Genomic DNA, 17,677 nt, shown 5'->3' with positions numbered 1-17,677 from the left:
GATCAAATGTATACTCGTAAACCCTCAACTGCACCTTCTCTCTTGCCAACCTTTTGCAATGCTGCCATACATGCTGTTGGTGGGGCACACTTTCCCTAACATTCTCCTGCTTGATCTATAATCTTTTCTCCTTGCACTGTGCTTTGTGCTGTTTATTTCACCTTTCAGTCCACAGGGATCTTACTCTATGAAGCCTACCCTGTATATAGGAGAACTGCGGACTGTGTTCAGAGCCGTTCAGCTCAAGCTTGGTTCTCTTGAAGATCCTGCAGGTCACTTTGACATCAGAAGTCTCAGTCATAACCAGAGTAATACCTAGAAAAAGGAGTATCCTATGGTGCTGCCCTGCTTGCAGTCAAGCATACAGTGAACATACCAGTCTACCTGGCTGAGTTGTTGAATAACTCAACATCATTGAATGTACTGGTACACAAGACTGCCATCCTCCACCTGAATGTCAGTAGACTAGTGCGTGTTACAGGACTTCCTTTCTAGCCCTGTTGGTATCACAGGCTGTAAAACTTGTCTGAAAGCAGGCTACTGAATCATATGCAGTCCTAGCTTCAAGGCTAAGGGTGTTCTGAGGTAAAAGACATGGTGTATTTCTCCATTGGGGATATTTAATTTACCTTTAAGTGATTAGGTATACTTAATTTTATGCTTTGGGCTTTAGCTTAGTGCTAGAGCTTTGACAGGTTGAGTATGTCAGGTAGAGCTGAGAGCCATTCATGTTGTCCCCTAAGTTGTTTCTGATGTTGGAAAGGTTACTGATTGTAGCTCTGTGTCCCCTGCCAATGAGGAGATGCACTCCTGCTCTCTAGCCCTGCTGAGAGATTCCTCTCACATGCCATCTGAAAACAATTCTAGCAGATACATTGGGGACCAGTTGCTTTGAGTCCTACTCTCCATTGGCACTGGCGTATCATTAGGCTGGGAACTTTTAGCTAAGTCAGTATTTCTATGTTTCCAATTATGACCAAAATAAATTTCATGGGTCTCATCCTCCTGTGTGGTTGCATGTCTAGAAATAAGAGCTTGTGCTACCTAACAGCTTCACAGGCAACGTGCACCACGAGTGATCATGGACTTACCAAATGGGAGGTAATAGAAATTGCACTGTAATGGTTTCCTTCTTTTGCCTCTTTTCTCTTCTTCCTAGTGCCCAGGAATCTTTCTGAATGAGTTGGTAATGCCAGGACCATCTCCTTCACTAGAAGACTTGAAAACTTTCCAGGGGATTTTGTCCCAAAGGATGTATGCTGTGCACAGTGAGACTACAAGATAAATCTTGTGAACACTTGGCATTGTCATGCTTTGATATCCTAGCTAGAGTTGCTCTTCCTGCTAGCAAAAGAATCCTAGAGCTGGTGAAATACATTGCAGATCCTGCCATTGTTTTTTCAGTTTCCACTGTCTGTGTGGAGAAGAGATACACGGCAAGAGTCCTTGGTAATTTCTGCAGTACAAAGGAAAATCTGAGTTTGATAAAAGTGCTTCTGAGGACAAGGACCCTAAGAAGTTAAATCTATGATGCACCAAAAGCATATTCATCTGCCTCATTGCAGTTAGTGGCACACTGCCAAGCACTGTTTGCCAAGTACAGTTACTTCACTTGAGAGAGTCACCCTGTTTCTCTTGAGAATTCCTGCACCAAGAACTGCATATGGATTTTACATTAAACAGTTATTGAATGAAAGACAAACAGTGCTTGGACTGGGGACTTGAGCTTAGGCCTCTCTTTTTCCTTAGAGGGTTTCCCAGTTGCTGTACTACAGAGACATGCTTCCAGTTTTCTATTTGCTTTGGACAGCAAACTTCTGACTTTATCTCAACAAAATGACATTCTGTTTGACTGAGACACTGGAAGGCAGACCTTCTCCTCATTTCCTGTACCAGCCAACACCCATGGTAGTTCAGTGTGCTGCTTTGAGTTTGCAAGTTGTAGGCTCACATCCTTTCAGAATTATGTCGTCCAGGACCCATACCTACAACTCCAAATCCTTGATGTTTGGGGAAAAGGTGGGGTAGGGTGGTAACTACAGCCTCTGTCTCCAAAGGTCATAATTTTGAATTCAGAGAGCAATGTAAAGCCTGTCAGTGGACTTGGATGGAAGATGTATATGCATTGCATAATGGCCAAGGCCTGCTAAAATCATAGCAATTTGGAGAATCTGCCATACAGAACTTCATATGCAAAAAACATGTTCCTAGGGAGGATAGATGAAGGTCTTGATAATTATGTTCTTAGATTTTTGTATCAAAATTCTGAATAAATACTCCTGTAGGTAGCTTGGTGCTGCTCAGATGTAGAGGGAACTTGTATATGTTGGAGCTGAAAGCTGTGAAGGTAGGCTCCATAGCTTTCTTGCTGTTCTTCAAAACCTCTGTGCTTACCTTGAGAGACAGTAGATCCATGATGCACAGCCAACATGGCAAGGAGGCATAAACTCCTCCCCCTTTTCTTGGAAACCATTAATCTCTGCTCTTGGGATTGTTAATCAGTCATAAAACCAGTCAGTCTTCACCTCCTGGGTGTTTTAAACACAGCCTGTTGCAATTCCTGAGTTGTCTGTCTGTGACCTCTTGTAAATGAAAGCAGCTGATGTCTGTATCATGGAACTGTTATTCTTTACAGGGGGAACCCCCATAATAAACCTCTTCATAAGCATTAATTGTAAATGCCAGAACTCTTGTTCTGTTTGGAGGTAGGAGAGGAAGGAATTGTTGGTGTCTTCCAAGGGACTTTGAGTGCTTCCTGTATGTCTTTCACTGATATTTTTTTCCCCTCAATTTTGCTTCCTATTTTCCTCTTCTCCTAGCACGATTTTCCATCGCTAAAAAAGGCAGGCAAATCTTTTAGCACATACTGGCAAGGATAGCTTTGTTTGGCTTACTGTATGTGTACATCGAGGACTTTACACCGTGTGAACCTGAACTCCCAACAGCGAGATACCAGCTCAGCCCCGGTGTTGGTGCACCAGTGAGGAAACCATTGCCTCGCTGGGTACCATGGACAGAGACACCTCCTTGCTGGCCCAGGAAGTCCTGGTCTGTGGTAGAAACCACTCAACCAGAGAGACTGTAGTTTTCTCATTGGCAAAAGGGTTTAGTGTAGGCAGCCCTAGGCAGTGGTTGCCAGATCTAGTTCTTGGTACAACTGTCTCTCTAATGTCTTTTATGTTTAAATCATTTAGCATCATTTACGGGGCTCTTAGGGCTCATCTTGCAGCAATCCGTGTCTTACCGGGCAAATGGAGTATGGCAGTAGAGTTACACACACATGGTATCCATTCCTGTCCCAAACATGAATCCAGTCATCCTGGCCGTTGGGCATCACCCATTTGAACCATGATTTTGATCACTTCTGCTCAAAGCTTCTCAAGTAAATACTCTTTCACTGAAGATAAGGAGTGAATATTGAGGACAACATTACACTGTTTTGCAGGTTAAAAGATCCTATGTGCTTGTCAGCTTGTCACCCAGAATCTGTTTTTCAGCATGTACTCAGAGGTTTACATAAAACAATGTACCTTACTTCAGTGCCTTCTTCCCAAGTCACGCTCAGCCATAGGATTTATGGTCATAGTCCTGAGCTGTACCAGAGGACATATCTATGTGGTGCTTTTTTGACACAGGGCTATGAAAGCATCAATTAGGCATACCTGACATGCCGTTGTGGGTGAGTGCAATAACATTAGGCTCTGAGAGGGGGCAATAATAACATTATAAATAGTTCCTCTTCTGGCTTTGGTGTTTCATGGTTACCAAGCTGGCTCTACACCATTGTCCCTGTCTCCAAGTTCTGACTTGCACAGCTCCCTAGTTTTTTCAGACTTAGTTCAAGTGCCTCCCTGGCACTCCATTGAAAGTCTGCCCTAGCTAGATCCAGAATTTTGCTTTATTACATTGACGGTCTGTTGCTCCATTTATTTATAGCCACTGCTGGGTATTCTAAAGGTCAAGCTGTTTCCTCACAGACCATTTCTAAATGGGCAGTACAGGCTATCTCTCTGCATTACCGTTTGGCTACTGTGTCTTTCCCATTGAATATTAACTTAGTTCTCCCAGTGCTCGAGTGACATCTCCCGCCTGTTTCTGAAGCAGATCCAATTTCTGAGATCTGCCAGGTGATGACATGAGGTAATCCACTGACCTTTATCAGGCATTGTGTGGAGGACGTAACTGCCAGAGCTCATTCCAGTTTTGGGTGAGAAATACTATAATCACTATTTGATCTATGCAGCTGAAATTCCTAATTCTTATTGTCCAGGGAAGATGGTTGCCTGCAGGAGGGGGAGGGGAGGGGGCAGGGGGGATCATCAACACTGGCACATATGTGAAGAAGGAAAAATAGTCATTACTTACCCTATGATAACTATGCTGCTTCCAATTACTGTTGTAATCAATATGGATCCTGTGGCCAAGCTTGTCTTGCTTTTCACAGTCTTTAGTAATATAGACTTTGAATTGTAAAGCTGCTGCTGGTACAGGGTCATAGCTACCCTGACCTTTACCCAGTACAATGGGAATTCATGTATATGATTCTAATAGACACAGTATTAAAAATAAAATAATTATTGTCTTGCATGTATGCACATATATACACCTACAGTCCATATTAACTGCAGTGTTTCAGAGAATCAGTTACTGTAGAGTAAATACCTGTTATTTATTTTATGCTTGTATTTTACTGGAATATTTATAATATATTGTCAGTGTATTACAAAATGGGTCTTGTTGCTATGACAAATTAGTCTTTTTAAGTGGTAAATTTCCTGCACCTTCTAAAATAATTTTCTTGAAATACTTGCTGCTTTTATTATTGGTGCTTGCTTTAATTACCATTTAGAAATGAACGGGATGGGAGGTACAACAGATTATCATTACTTATATGTTCAGCAGTTAAATTCATAGCTTGAAAGCCAAATGTAACAAAATGCCCCACAGCTCTTTAACACTTTGCTTAATACAGTTGTAGAAGAACCTTAATTCATGTTTATACAATCAGCTGTAGAGTGTTAAGGCTTCCGGGTGATGTGGTAGTTCGCTAACACACAGCCTATATGGGCTCAGTTTATCCTCTCAAGCATCATCTGGAGGGTGTAAAAAACCTGCTTTTTATAAAAAAAGATAATTGTTGGAGGGGAAAGATCCTTAAAGACATTCCAGTCCCTGCCCAGTCTTGGCATAGTAACCTGTCTGAGGTGGTTGTAAAATCACTTCTGCTTCCATACTGTGACTCAGTTAGAGGGAGTAGGGTTAAGACAAAGAGAAAGCACATTTTTAATTGACCCAGTATGTTCTGAGCTATACCATGTGCTTTTTGAGAAAGGTGCTTATTGTATTGAATAGTCTGTTGCGGAAATCCACTGTGATGTTCAGATGGAAATTTAGTCCAGGCACAGGGTGCTGCACCTATGGAAAACACTGGAAACTGCAGTCCCCTTTACTGAAGCTCCTCTGTTTCTTACAAGACACCAGATATGCCGTTAATCCCAACTGTTCTTCCAAAATGACTGATAGTTAAGAAAAACTCTTTTTGAATGTGAGCCCTTAATATTCCTAATTTTCTATCCCTGTACTTGTACTAAGAGGTCATAGTCCTTAGTTGGGGATATCATTTGGGAATGCTGTAGTGTAACTGAGATCTATGACCTCTTAATAAGCATCAGGAGAAAGAGATGGGGATCATGCTACAACATGCCTTGGGGGTACTTTCCCTTCAAGAAGGCAAGCTGGAACTGTTCAACTTTTTTCTTTCTTTCAGTTTTTTACCTTCAGGGGGAAATTGATCGATTTGGAGATGATTATTCCATCATCTCTGAATTTTTCTCTTCGACACTGCAGTGGGAACTCCTTGAAGTTTAAAGGGGTTGAGTCTCCTGTGTGCACTGTGGAGTGAACCCAAGGAGTTTATGGGGACAGCAGTTCTCTTAGTGTAATAGTAGGCAAATTTGGAACTGAAATACCATGAGGGTCTGTGGACAGAAAAGGGTAAATTTTTTATTAAATTTGGCTGAGGAAGCATGATCACTTCTCTCAGTTGATGCTTCATGTGGGATTTATTTTTGTGGGGAGGAAGGTGGGATTTTCCCAGAAACACGGATGTATTGAAGAACAGAGTTATCATGGTGAATTGAAGCTAACTAGAACAAATGAACTGGCAGTTGACTTCTAAAACTCTCAAACTTGACAAAGAGTATTTGACATGGATTTAATAATGACATGGAATGCTGGGACCTTATCTGTGAAATTTTGGTTTAAATTTAAATCCTGTTAAATTTATACATGTACAAAAAAAGCGGGTCAATATTTTTGTCTGTAATATTTCTGAAGCACATAAAATGCAGTAAATTATTTTGCATGTATGTAAACAAGGAAAGGGATGTTTTCAGGACAGAGAATGAACCGGAGTGCTTCAAAATATCTCTTGAAATAGAACTCTACATTAGATAGTGCCATAGATTGGCACTTGGTCAATACGTATAATATATGGAAAATAATTTTAAATTTAATAAAAATACCTGTCACTAGTTTATTACCTCCCTCACTGTGACCAGAACTGGTGTGTCTCGTTTGTTTTACTGCTGAAGCCCAGCAGGAAGTGCACTCTAATGACTGAAGGAAGGTTGGGTGACTCATGTGGGGGAGGCTGGAGAAGGGTCAAGTTTTTCAAGTACTTTGCAAACCATCTACCAGCTGTAAAAGCAAAGCATAGGGAAATGAAACGGCAGTTGCTAATTTACCTTTCTCTGACAAATGCAGGCTTCAGCATGAGCATATAACACATCAGTTTCACTGTTAACACATTAATTAACATCAATAATTTTTCATATGTATGCCTTTATTTCTTATTGCTATTATCTGACTTCAGTATGTGGCCAGAAGTGATGCTTGGATTTTTTCAAAACACTGAGCATGTTCGATCTTTCCTGTAAATTCAGTTTCTAAGCAACACATCCTTTGTCCTGAACTATTTTAATATGTCAATAACAGTAGGTTTCTTTACGATTCTAATTATTCTTCTAAACTGCATTTAAAATACTTAAAACAGTTTTATTATTTGCTTTCACTGTCATGTTATGATTAGAATATTTTGTATTACAGGACAATCCTTCCTTCACTAGGCATCCATGTAGCCTGAGTGCAGAATGTTTTTCAATTTATGTCCATCAGTTGTTGGCTTTAATCTTTCCTTCACTGAAACCAATGGAAATGTCATTATTATGTTTGTTGAGGGCAGGATTTCTACTAGTGGGTTCAAAATCTCATTCAATTGTATTATTGCTCTCAGGATTTTTCTCTGTGGCACTCAGATCTTAGCCTTTCCAACACTCTTTATCATTTCAAATTGTTCTGCACTTAACAAACTTATTTCCAAAACAGCACTTCCCAAGCAACTGACAGGCTGTGGTATCAACCCTGCAGTTGCAAAGAGTTTCCCATGGCAGGTTAGTCTGAAACTAGAAGAGCTTCCCCTGTCTGCCATGATACTAGGTAGTCTCAAAAGCCAAGGCTGAGAAAATGGGAGAATGCAGTTTATCTTACTAAAATTAGATTCTGCCTCTTTTGTGACCCTCTCCACCTGTCATTGTCTTTGATTTTGTCTTGTTATTTGGTATGCTTATTCTTGTTACTGGGGCTCTACTTTTCTGTCCTTGTTACCTTTATACTTTCCATTCTCTTCCTGTTTCTGGAGGTGTGCTTTTATTTCTGTTGCCTTTTCCACTACCAGCAGGTGAGATATCCCTGCAGTTTTCCCTTTGGCTGAGAAGGGTGGAGTTGATTTTCTCTAGTGCTGGAGTATCCCACTGCTTCTCTCCTTCTTGTCTGTTCTCCCTGCTTTTTCACTCTCCACTTTCCTACTGTTTGTCTCTGTTCTTTTTTGCCTCTAGGATCTCTAAAATAGTGCTGCTATTCCTGTTGGGTACTTCAGCAAGAATAGCTGACTGAAACTCACTCGATATCCTTAGTTATACAGCCTCTACTGGACTCGGTAATATTTTTTATAGGAACCAAGACCATAGATGCAGTCTACAGCCCATCTTGTTATTTGTGCTGTCATCCATTGCAACAGTCTCATTCTTGATTTGATCACTTTTTGATTATTTTTATTATGCTCCATCTTCTGTATAATGTTACTTTAGGAATAAACTATAATGGATACCACTGAAAGTATCACAAGAAGTTCCCAAGTGGTAGGACATTTACCCCTCATAGCATGGCGCAAAAGGGCGTTTGATATTCCACAGAGTGTATGTTTTTTGTCATCTCAGTGCAGGCATAGATGATCCTGATACATTATTGAGGGTGAATTTGTGTATGCTGAGTTGACTTCATGAGAGGCTTATGGCTTTTTCTATTGCATTTCAGTTATTGGACAGTGCATGATGTGCTTGAAAGTTACTTGTGCAGTTCTCCTCTATGGGCATGGAAAGAGGCCCAATATAAATTAAAGGCTAGATTCTGCCTGTTGCAAAATTCATAAGCTTGGATATAAAATCAAAGAGAATCTCTGTATGCTGTGAATCCCACAGATCTTTTCATAAAATGTTTTTGAAACCACACCTCAGTGGATCTGATGCTGTGAGGGTGGTGAAAGGGGCTAGCGTATGCAACTAATTAGTAAATATATGTTCAGTGTGTCAGTGGTGTTTGCATGTGGGGCAAACCTTCTATTTGGTATGCCTGTAAGAATTGCACAGTGCCTTTCATTCTCTATGCTCCAAATCTTTTTTATAACTGTTTATGTACAATACCTTGAAACATAGCCAGCTTTGCAGAAGACGTGGGACATAGTAGAGGGACACAGGAAACTCTGGCCAGGCATAATGTGGCAAACCTCCTGCTCTTGTGAAAAATGCCACAGGATCTCTGCTGTCCACAAAAAGCAGACTGCACTGCAACTTTTAAGATGTGAATGGGTTGATTATTCCACACGTGCATTGCCAAAAAATAGCTGATGCTTTGTTTTTCAGGTGAGTAGTACTCATGGGGGTTCCGTGTTTCAAAATGGTATGACTCTTCTTTGTCACTCCTTCGTTTCAGAGGTAACTGACAGCACAAGCTCTTTTATCATACGCCGAGGGAGGCTGGCCCTGATAATCCAACCATAGCTGTAGAAACTGTTCCACATGCAAAGGCTGTTAGTCCCACACAATTCTGAATCATGGGGCTGAAGAAGCAACTCAGGGTAGTGTTTAACCCTAAAGTTGTATCCTGGCCCTCCCTTTTCTCCTTACCTCTGTTCTCTAGGAGCTCTAGCACAATATTTTGACTTGTGAGCCCAGAGGGCTGACTGTGTGGCAGATGCGTAAAGTAATTATGGGTTTATTTATACGTTTTACTGTCAAATTACTTAATTTTTGATAGAGGGCATAATGTATGCTTTCTAATATACACTTGTTGAGGCTTGAGGTTTTGCCGCTTACTAGATAGCTTAAAAAAGTCAAACCACATTGTAACAGACCCCAGAACAATTGCCATAAAATGCATGCAGCATTCCTCCCTTTCCTTCTATAACATTCTAGGATGTATAAATACAGGATGCTCTGTGGAAGAGAAGTTTGGATTTGAAATCTTTTACTGTAATATGTGGAATGTGTTTACTAAACTGTGGAAGCTATTAGGGGTACAGGAAATGTTGTGTACTTAGGTAGTCAGTATGCTCTTAGTGAATTGAGACATGGAATAATCATTCTTCCATCAGCCAAGTGTAGTAAATGTGGTTTGCAATCTAAATGTTATTTGCATAGATTATAGGTTCGCCAGCTATTCTCTTAAAACGAAGTATACAGATTTATCAGAACTACATGCCTGTTTCCAAGGAGGGGGAACAGGAAGAGCAGAGAACATAACCTTTTACAAACAAATGAAAAAGAAAATTAATTATTTTGCTATTGACTAATATTAACCTTTGATTACACATTGCAATTACATTTGGTGACACTGGAACTGAAGAAATCTTACTTTGAGTGCAAAAATGGTTCTTAACATTTCCTCTGCTGTGGAAGTGTCTTTTTTTGGATGGAAGAGAGACACAATTTTCAGCATCTTTTTCTATAAAAAGATGTCGCAACTTTTGACTGGCTCTAATTTGTTCATTATAGTATCCTCTTTCTCCTTTCTTATTCACTGCTTAAAATGCTGGGTAAAAGATTCTTCTTTCTTACTGCTTCTCAATAACCAGTTAAATCAGATTGAAAGAAGAGTCACTGAGAGTTAATTAGATTCCATATTAGCTTTAGGGACATGGCTCTGATATATAACTCTTTAGTTGCCTTTTGTATAATAGTGTATGTCCATAAAGGTTTTATGTTGACATTCTAATATAAAAATATGCTTTGCAATTAGCATTTTTGCTAGTAGTTTATCTGTGAGAAACATGGGCAGTTGTCTTTCCGCTCCCCCACCCCCAAGAAACTGTACCTCATCTCCTGGATCTAAAAAGTATCTTATTTCTGTATGCAGATAGCTAGGCCACACTGGTGAAATGTGTGGATAGCTAGGCTACACTGGTGAAATGCTTCTAAAGTAGCACGTGTAGTGTTATATTAATGTGTAAGTAAAGACTGTAGTATTCCCCTTTTCCAGATCTTATGAGCCTAATCAGGCATACTGTATTTTAAGAAACACTAAGCCTGTCTGAGCAAAATGCCTGCAGGATCTCGTACTTCCCCCCCTCTATTTCTTTTATTTTCTTTTTTTTTTTAAACACAGACCTGGCTTAGATTTATGTAGCTCATTTGAAGTTCATGCAGTAAATGGATTAATCATTCAAAGATGGATAGCTAAATGAAGTTACTTGACCTTAAAATTTGCAACTCCAAAACTGAACTCGTAAAACGAGTCTTCATATGTTCTTTGGCATGATTCTTCTTGAGCACTGTTTTCTATGAGCTAGAGCAGGAAGGAGGAAAGAATAAATTTCCTATTTCCAATCTAAGGCATGCTTGGTGACTTGTTTCCTCCCTGATATTTAAAATTAAACCCACTCACTAAGCCTACTTTCTTAGCATTGCCAGAAGTACCACTGTTTTTTCTAAGCTGAGAAAGCATAAAGAAATTATTCCCAGACTGAAAGCCAGTAAACCTCAGACTAGAATTTACCTTTACAGATAAAGGTAAGTAATTTCACAGAATGTTAACCTTCTCTGCATAGCTTCATTATTCAAGGCCATATCTTTCTACCTTCTTGTCTTCCCTCCCCACTTCTCATTCATTTTTTAAGTTTCTTACCTTTCTTCCTTTCTGTGTTACATTTGCTGAGAATATGGAAGACTCTTGTGCTGGTAGAAAGGGAAATGATGTAGCTGTGTGTTTGATCTGCTGTTTTTTTAAAATAACTTACAAGTAGTAAAAATCTGAACATCAGTGACTAATGTTTCTCACTTTCAGGACTTTTGTGTTATGATTATTTGCGTGTCCTTTCAGAGGATTCATAAATGAAAGAACAGACATGGTTATTCAATACAGATTTGAGGAAGATACTGGAGAAATGATTCTACTTGATTGCTGACAAGAAAATTAATGCAAGCCATTTCTAACTTATGAAGAAAATAGGTTTAAAGTCCACTAATTTCTTCCATTGTTAAGCCGTGAGTAGATTTTAAGCCCTTTAAAAAATGAAAAACCAGCCTACATGAAAGAGGTTCAGAGAGTGCATAGTTGAATGTGGAGGGGACCAGGCGAGAATAGATGAGTTAGACAAATTACTGTCACTTTTCTTAAGTAAATACTTGCAGTCAGAATCCTCTGCTTCATGTAGATAATTAGTAACTTCAGTGTTTTCATCCAGAGAAGGCATACAGTTGTGGGTTTTTTAAAATAAATTTTAATTTCCATTTTGCAATGACTGTTGAAGAAATACCTAGTGTGACTGTCTTAAATCCTGTCTGTCTGGGGTTTAACTCCCAATGTGACAGTACGTTTTTGCCTTAGGCCTTTGATGTGCTTATCCTCACATGTCTCATAAAGGTTAGGAAGATCTAAGGGTCCTTAAAAATTAAATAAAAAATTGAACTTAATCACTTAAGGTGAGGTATACATGCTTGCATCTGAAGTTGTGATCCAGAAATGCTCTGCTCAGCTGTTGCCTTCCCTAAAAGACACCTTTCTGGCACACTTAATTGTCTCTTGTTTTGGCCTGAGCCCAGAAGTACCACTGTTTTCTCAAAGCTGAGAAAACATAAAGAAATTATTCCCAGACTGAAAAGCAGTAAACTTCAGATGAGAATTTAACTTTACAGACAATGCTGAGTAATTTCACCAAATATTAGCATTCTCCACATCACTTTGTTCTTTTGACCTTCCCACAATCTCATGCTTTCCACTACTTCCTCCAGGCCATCAGTGAAGGAAACCTTTGCATATGGGGTGAAATGGTATACCAGGGAACTATTATTCAGGAATGCTCCGCTTCCAAATTTGGGACATTAAGTTGCACAAATTATTTTAATAGAAAAAGTAACACACACAAAAGACATCATGATAACTTTACCTTGTCTGTTGAGATTGTTCTTAAATAGCATCATGTGGTTAAAGAGCAGAAAAAGGGTTCCGGAGATCCTCTGTTAGAGCTGTGAGGAATGGAGGATGTGAAGAGGACGTTCTTTGTTCGGTGGTATTGCATTTCTCACTATTTGCCCTTTTCCCCTTGGCTTAGGTGGGAAATAGGAATGTATGGCATTACAGGATGAAAGTACTGGCACAAAGCAGATCAACTAATTTAGAATTGTAAGCTAGCCTTTTCCTTATACTACTCATGGCAGTTAATACTGTTACAGAGGAGCAAGTCATGGTGCATACATGTACTACCAATCACTCCCTCAACGGATTTCCATATTGCCGTAATAGTTCTGAACTGGTTTCCATGTTGTCCTTTTCCCATGACAGGTTATACCATTGTATCTGGGATACAAAGTGAATTCTTGTGACTCTGCATTTAGGCTTTGTGGAACCTGACTGGGAAGTAAGATCTGTAAAACTTGTACAGACAGTGCTTTGCTGCAGGGTTATGTATTGATTTAAGCTACTGGATCCTATCCATCAAAGCTTCTATTTCAGAAAACATTTTCTGGGAATCTTTCTTTATGAAAAGTATAACAAGCCCTTAAACAAATCGTTACTATTTGTAGAATTGTATTCAGAAGTGTATGTTTTACTTGAGATCTCAGATACTTATCTCTGCAACTCCAAAGTAAAGGATGAGGCTTTAAAGATTAGAGGGCAACATCTGTTACCTCTGGCTGTTTTGCATATCTATATACCATATGAATTTGTTCAAATGATTTGAAAATAGGTATGCATAAAAATATATCCAGCATTTAGTTTACTGACCATAATGTGCTACTCATTGAAACGAGGTTATGATTTGCAAATGGATCTCCAGTCTAAGTAATTTTGCAGATGTGTAATATTTCTTCTGCGGAAGAAATGAAAGGATAGCAAATGGCGCAAGTAAGGTGGAGAACATGACTGCTAAAATCTTTAATTGCTGAATAAATACCTTAATAGCTGAAAAGATACAGAGGTGCCTGAGACCTTTGTTCCTCTACCCTGATCACTGCTTCAGTTTCATTTATGAAACTTAAAAAAATTTCAATTGGCATGAATAAATATGATCAGACAAAACAGTACACAGGGCTGTATCTCTGTGTGTTTAAGTGATGCTGAAAGCAGAACTAGCATCCACAATGAGGGAACAAACTCTGGATTTCAATGTAGTCATTTCAACATGTTCAGACAAAGATTAACCTTTTCTTTAAAGATGGTCATAAGGTATTACTGCAGCAGCCTTCTTCGGCCTTTTACTTGCTGTTGCTTACTGGTATTTGCTAGAGTGAGTGAAGAAGTAAATACCTGAGGAAAGGTCCTTGTGCTCAGTGTAATAATCAAATTAATTTGGGAACCTAAGTTGAATCTGTTCAGAAACTTTTGGTTCATAATGTACGTGTCTACTGAAGTACAGGAAGGCTGGGCATAAGCAGATAATGGACATTCAGGCCCCTGTATTACTGAAGTTACCCAGAATTTTGCCTTGTGGTCTGGGTATCAAAAGAGAAGAGGCGCTTATTGCATAGAATGAGGTAGAATGGATCTGAGTGCAAAGACCTTTGCAGTAGTGAGCAGTAGCTATGTTGTATTGTATGGTATAATGCCATGCAGATGTAGTTTAGCTCTTAAGAGAGTTGTATTAACTTTGGAGTAAACAAGTTCTCTTTCTTGGGTTGCTGCTTTAGTTCCAGGGCTGGCAAGATCTGCAGTAACTTGGGTATTTTATGTTTGCTTTAATGCACGATGTGGATGTGCCAAGTCTGTGTATTTGATTTGCAAAGGACAGAAATGTACTAGTTTCTGCTTAAATTGGTTGTTGATGTTGTATGTTGCCTGCATAGTGTGACAGTCCTTTCATAGAGTCAACTCTTTCAAATATGATTTTCTGTAGAAAACAGTAGTTTTACACTTATGTCCTCTGAACTTGGCAGGTGACTGAATTCAAGAGAGAGGCTTTCAGTCACTGAAGGAAGAGGTGCAGTTAACTTCAAATGCATTGCTTAGCCTGTTGAATTTGTCTGTTCACTATTGGCCTGCTGTAAGTTAAGGGAGTGTACAGGTACCTTTCTGAACAGGGGAAGAGAATTAGGTCTGTTAGCCATACTTCTGTGTGTCATATCCTCATTACAATGTGTTTAATTTTGTATTCCATTTTTCCTTGTTAATTTGATCCTGTCAGTAGTTAAAACCAGGTAATTTGATCCAGAAATGATGTGAATCATCTATGGAGAATTGAAGCGTACGGAAATTTAACATGAAAGAGAGACCTGTCTTGCACCTGTTTTTCTGCACCAGTATACAGTGACCCTAGAGAAGTTAAACAAGGAATTTTCTTTTGAAAGAGAAGGCAGAAATTCTGCATGATATTAAGGAGAAAAGAGCCTCGGGGAGGATCTTTCAATCACTGTGAGCTGACAAAATGCTCCAGAGCAGCACAGTCCACTTTTAGTGTCACGTTGAAGAATGGAGACACAGTTCAAGGGTGTGCTATTAGTATCGCCGACCAACTTCAAGTGTAGATGTGATGGAAAGGACCCTGCTGTAGACAGCTAGCTCAGCTGCTGAGTGGTAGTAATTGAGAATACTAACAGGTCTTTTCTTGAGATCTTATTAAAGATAAGGCTCAAAAAGTTCTTGAGGAAATTCACATCATTGATTCATCATTATTTTTAAGCTGGAGCACACCGACTGTTTTTTAAATATAGAAAATGAAAACAAAAGAGAATAACCTGGGAGGTATAGGCAGTGCTGCCATGTTTATTACTATCCTGTGCCTCACTCAGGTGGTGTTCACAGTTACCTGGACTACTATCAGACTTATGCCTCGAGGACATCTACAGTGCTCATGAGACAGTGCTTTATAGAGCAGACACACAGCATTCAGCTTTGGAAATGAAGTGACTGCTGACCAGGAGAAATGAAAAGGGAGCATTACATTACTTTCTGCTGCAAATGTGATCTGGACCAACAAGCTGTAACCTGCACTGGCAAGAAAATAAGTCTTGCCACTGTATTTTAAGGGGAAAAAAGCATTTTTGGGTAAGATGTAAGGCAGTTTCCCTTTGGAAGTGTGTGGGATTGCCATGTTATCGGAGGCAGAGTGAAGTTCTGGGGTAGGAAGCCATAGAATGGTTCTAGTTAACTTTTTGAGGCATCCCTGTGTCATCCATAAAACTTGTCTTTTGTCTGAAAACAGAGTAGGCAAAGGCAATGGTCTCCTACATAATTCTTCTCAGCGAAGTAGATAATCTTTGGTGAGAATATAAAAAAAAGTCATTCTTGATGGCATATGCCATAATGAATGCTTGATTTTGAGCATCTGAGGAGTACACATCCCCCCTCAAAGCCACACTGTCTGAGTACGACACCTGCAGCTTCCATGACCAAAGAGGCTGAGAAAAATGTTTTAAGAGAGGAAGTCTTGATGGCATGTCAAGGTAGGCATTTATAGACTGTTATGACAAAAAGCCCTGTGTGAGAACAAATAAATACACGAGCTTGTTTTTTCAGTTTATAAAACTGTGTTTGCCAGGGATTGTAAAAATGGGAACAGTAATTAGGATCAGTACACAAATGCTATTTAAACTCTCCACAATTATTCCCTACCTCAACTATAGCTTTCTTCCTTTCCTCCTTCAGCACATTTCAGCCAAAACACAGCCCACACCAAACTGGCCCTGCAGCAAAAAGCTGACAAATCTAAACTGTGATTAAATGAGGGAAACGGAATTTATGCAATTGGAGATTTTAGAGGGCACCTGCCAGCTTTTCAGGAGCTAACAACAGGAGTGTCCCTTGAGTAAGGCACCTGAGGAAATTCGTCCTCTATTGTGTATAGGCCCAGGTTAAGTGAGAGTAGTGGATAAGAGCAGCACAGTGAGCTATGGCTGAAAGGAATCTGAGGGTCAAAGTGGATGACAAAACATAGGGCAATGCTGTTCCTGTATAAAACCATATTCAGTAATGGCATTTCTGCATCTTTCATCAGCTAAAGTTTTGAAGTGTTCAAAAGATGAAATTCTGTAGGAGAATTTATACTTCGGGTAGATAATTTGTGCTTCAGTCTACACTGAACCATGAGAGCCTCTGGTATCACACAAGAAGGTTTAGCCATTGGCTTTTTTTGGAGAGCCCAAAATGTGGAAACCCAGCAGAACCACAGCACAACACCATGGAATTCAGGCATGTTTGCCTCTCTGGAGAGAGTCTGTGTGGTCTTTCTGTGCCTCTGGGAACTAACCCTAAGTCACTGCCCGTATGCTGGGCTGGGTGTTGTATGGCTTGTCTTCACCTAAACTTTGGTCCTGGCAAAACACACAAAAATCATTCAATGTCATTGACAGAATGTGACTCTGCCAGCCTTCTCTTTATGTACGCAGTCACAGGAATGGTGATGTCAGGAAACAGTGTGGCACTCCACAAGAAAGCACTCTTGGGTGAGCAAGCAGTAGTCATCTTAGGAAGAAAACAATACATGGAGTCATTGCATGACTCCATACATTACTTCTGATGTGCCCATGGGACCGCAGATGAGTCAGCAACAGTTCATGGTTTGTAGTAACAAAAGTAGCTGACAATTGTAACAAAATCAGTATGGATGCTTGGTTCTCATCCAGGGCCAGCAGGAGGTTCTTAACCAACAAAGCCAATGCAGTCTAGTCTATCAGGACATCTGTTGCTTATGAGGGGAGTGATGTAAACAAAGAACAGCCCTTTCTTCTTGTTTTATCTGCTCATTAACAATGTGATGCCTTGTGAACCATAAATATACAGTGCATGTTAGTTACTGGCTTTGGTGCCGATTATACTGTTGTCAGATAGGAAGTCTCCTCTTTTAAGATATTTGCAGCATTGTTGCAGGAAAAAAGGTCAGGAGTGGACCTGCATCATTGAGGTGACCAACTGCCTTAGGGTACGATACCACTGATGCCTTTTTTTCACACTTTGTCAACAGCATGATTTTGGAATATCTCCCTCACACCAAAAGCTGTAAAGCCTGTACTGAAATACAAAGAGCCACAGCTATACTATGCCAGAGGGAGACCAGAGAAGACACTTGAGGCTGTCACCAAAATGTCCTTGCAGGAGCAAGATGTTTTTAAAATAAAACTTCTATAATATT

General features: G+C 39.8%; 1 protein-coding gene across 11 annotated transcripts in view; it reads left to right on the top strand.

Annotated features, from left to right (window-relative positions):
* Positions 1 to 17,677, top strand: part of ZNF521 (zinc finger protein 521) — a 232,547-nt gene that overhangs the window by 28,483 nt on the left and 186,387 nt on the right. The gene's annotated exons all lie outside the window — the stretch shown is intronic.

Source organism: Falco naumanni, chromosome 3 (assembly GCF_017639655.2).
Source record: "Falco naumanni isolate bFalNau1 chromosome 3, bFalNau1.pat, whole genome shotgun sequence".
Lineage (NCBI taxonomy): Eukaryota > Metazoa > Chordata > Aves > Falconiformes > Falconidae > Falco > Falco naumanni.
The sequence above is the reverse complement of the archived record's forward strand: the minus strand, read 5'-3'. Positions and strand labels throughout refer to the sequence as shown.